This window comes from Lactuca sativa, chromosome 2, assembly GCF_002870075.4.
Source record: "Lactuca sativa cultivar Salinas chromosome 2, Lsat_Salinas_v11, whole genome shotgun sequence".
Taxonomy (NCBI): Eukaryota; Viridiplantae; Streptophyta; class Magnoliopsida; order Asterales; family Asteraceae; genus Lactuca; species Lactuca sativa.
The window spans coordinates 223,857,468-223,860,841 of NC_056624.2; positions in this window are offsets into that span (position 1 = coordinate 223,857,468).

Below are 3,374 nucleotides of genomic sequence, written 5' to 3' on the forward strand. Positions count from 1 at the left end.
TGCGCATTAGGTTCTGATAGAGGAGGCGCACAAATCGCGATTCTCCATTCATCCCGGGGCAACGAAGATGTATAGATATCTCTGTCCTAATTACTGATGGCCCAACATGAAGTGAGATTTACCTTGGTATGTGGAGAGGTTCTTGACTTGCAGGAAAGTTAAGGCCAAGCATCAGTGGCCTCATGGCAAGATGTAGCCTTTAGACATTCCTGTTTGGAAGTTGGAGGAGATCATCATTGATTTCATTGCGAAGTTTCCTCAGACTGCGTGCGGAGTGGATTCAATTTGGGTCATCGTGGATTGATTGACTAAGAGGGTGCATTTTATTCTGATTCAGGAGAGTATCTCTGAAGAAATGTTGGCCGACATATACATCATGGAGGTTTTGGCACAGTAGTTTTTGTGGTTTCATACAGGGATGTCTGGTTTAATTCCAGATTTTAGAAGAGGATTCATGAGGAGTTGGATACTCGCTTGCATTTCAGTACGGCCTTCCACCTGCAGACTGACGGTTAGAGAGAGTTGACTATCCAAACCTTGGAGGATATGATTCGGGCGTGTGTATTGGATTTTGGTGGGATTTAGGATACATATCTCCCTTTGATTGAGGTTTCATATAACAACAGTTATCACGCCAACATTGATCGACCTCCATTTGAGATGCTTTATGGGAGGAAATGCAGGAACCTGATATATTGGGGTGAGGTCGGTTAGCGAGTCATGGGGAGTACCGAAGTGGCACTCAAGACTACTGAGTTGATTCAATAAGTTTGGAGTAGACTCAAGACAGCTCAGAGTCGGCAGAAGAGCTATGCCGACAAGCATCGATTAGACCGAGAGTTCGAGGTTTGGGATATGGCTCTCTTGAAGGTGTCGCCTTGGAAATGTGTCATCTGATTCAGGAAGAGGGGCAAGTTGGGCGCAATGTAGATCAGACCTTTCAGGGTTTTGGCCCAGGTGGGCCAAGTTGCTTATTGCTTGGATCTTCCCGAGGAGCTTAGTCAGATCCATAGCACGTTCCACGTCTCTCAGTTACGAAAATGTTTAGTGGATCATTTTATGGTGGTTCCATTGGAGGATATTCAGGTGGATGATCGCCTGAATTATATAAAGATACCAATGGCGATTCTTGACAAAAAGACGAAAACCTTGAGAAACAAGGTCATTGAGTTGGTGAAAGTTCAGTAGCAGCACCACGAGGGGTCAGAATAGACATGGAAGCCAGAGGATAATATGAGGGAGCATTACCCAGAGTTATTTGGGGCAGCAGACTTCGAGGAAGAAGTGTGATTCAATTTGGGGAGAATTGTACCATTCAAGATTTGGTATGTTTCCCTTTTAACCCCTTAATGCAAAATTTCTATTATTTTGGTCCTAGCTAGTATGCCGAGAGTACTCTATGAGTATGCTCAGCATACTAGCTCATCTCCGGATCGCGGGTTCACCCTTGTACGCGGGGTGTACGTGAGCATACGCATGGCATACGTAATGCAGGGGCAAACCCTAATTTTTAGGGTTTGTGCCCTATTTAAGCAACTTATAACACCCTTAGGCCCTCTATTGATTAGTCCTATACCCTAAGATCGAAATCCTAGCCTCCCATAGTGTGTTCTTGAGCTTTGGAAGTAATTTTGTGTTGTTTTGTGTGCATTGAAGAAGGTGGTGTTTGGTGACCAAACTTTGGTTAGACTTAAGGTTGTAAATCCAGAATCTTCATAAAGTTTGCTAGCTCCAAAAGGTATAAAGTTCTTATCTTGGAACCTCTTTGAGTTAGATTGAGATTAGGGCTTGTTTTGAGCTTATTATGGTCTTTTGGGTTCTTTTTGGGAGTTTGAGTCACTCCATGAGATAGGATCTCGGATCTTAACCCCTATGACGTTCCTTGTGTAAAAAGGTGCCATCTTGATGAATCATATTGGTCCATGCATGAGTTAGAGTCCTTATTATGGGTCTTAATGGACAAAATCAGGTTTTGGGTCCCATTAGGACATGCAAGGTGATAAAGTTGCCAACCTTATATAATAATACCTTGAAATGAGGTAAATATAAGGTTTGGACGTTTGGAGCTTAAGTGGTTAAGACAAAATTGGACAAATAGGGCTCTGTCTGGTACACCGAGCGTAATCCTCGGTACGCTGCGCGTACTAGGTTAATTGTCCGTTTTCGACTCAACACTAGGAGTATGCTGAGCATACTCGGTGGAGCGGATTTTCTTACTTTGGGCCTTTTGGACTGGGATTAATTTGGGATTTTAGGGTTTGGGCCTTGTTGGGCCATTGGACTTCTTACCTTGGGCAATGGGTGGACTATGGGCCTTATTGGGATCGAGTCCATGATGATTTTGGGCCCAATTAGAAAGTTGGGCCATAATTGGCCTTGGGATGCCATTTAAGAATTTGGGCCTTTTGAGTAAATGGGTTGGGCCTTGGTTTTGGGCCAATTAAGAAAAGGATAAAATGGTCTTTTACTCTGGATGTTGGACAAGTAATTTAGATTCTTGATTTTGGGTCAAGTTCCAATTGTTTATTGGATATTATTGATGATGATCACGTGGGGATTTTTTGGATCAGCAGACCAAGATTTTATCTGAGAGATTCAACAGTTTGAGGTGAGTTTCCTCACTATTTTTAGCGGGTCGAAGGCACCAATACCTACCCATGGTTTATTATTATTAGGATGCTAGTTGTCTGTGTGACTCTACATGTATGTTTTATGATACGTTTACCGTGAGGGGCCTGATGATTATATTGTATACTATTTATCTTTGTGATCTTTTCATGTCTTTATACGTTTGTATGTATACCGAGCAGAGCCTAATGCCAAGCGGAGCCTGATGACTGACATATCTATTTCGAGCGGGGAACGATGCCGGGTGGGGCCTGATGATAGGCGATGCCTATTATATGTCTGATATGTATGGTATGTGACATTTTGGAGAACTCACTAAGCTTTGTGTTTACGGTTTTTAGTTTATGTTTAAGGTACTTCTGGTTCAAAGGGGAAGAGCATGAGACGATTGCAATGCACACACCACATTGTTCTGCATTTTATATTACTCTAGTGTACTTGGATGTTTATTGATACACTCTAATTCACTATGGTTTATATGATGTTGTTTTGGATAATGGTTTTATTCATTTAAAAATCAAAATTTTTATTCCTAATTTTTGGGACGTTACATATTGCATTGATTATTTGAAAAGGGTAAAAGTGTAACTCCTTAATTGAATAATTAATATTAATTTAAAAAGGGGAATATAGTAGCGAGGCGAAGGGTAGCAACCTAGTCATAGGAGTATACCCAATCTAGATTACTTGGGGGACCCGAGGGTTGAACGACACCTATAGGAAAAGAGCTTAAGCCAAAGCAGCTT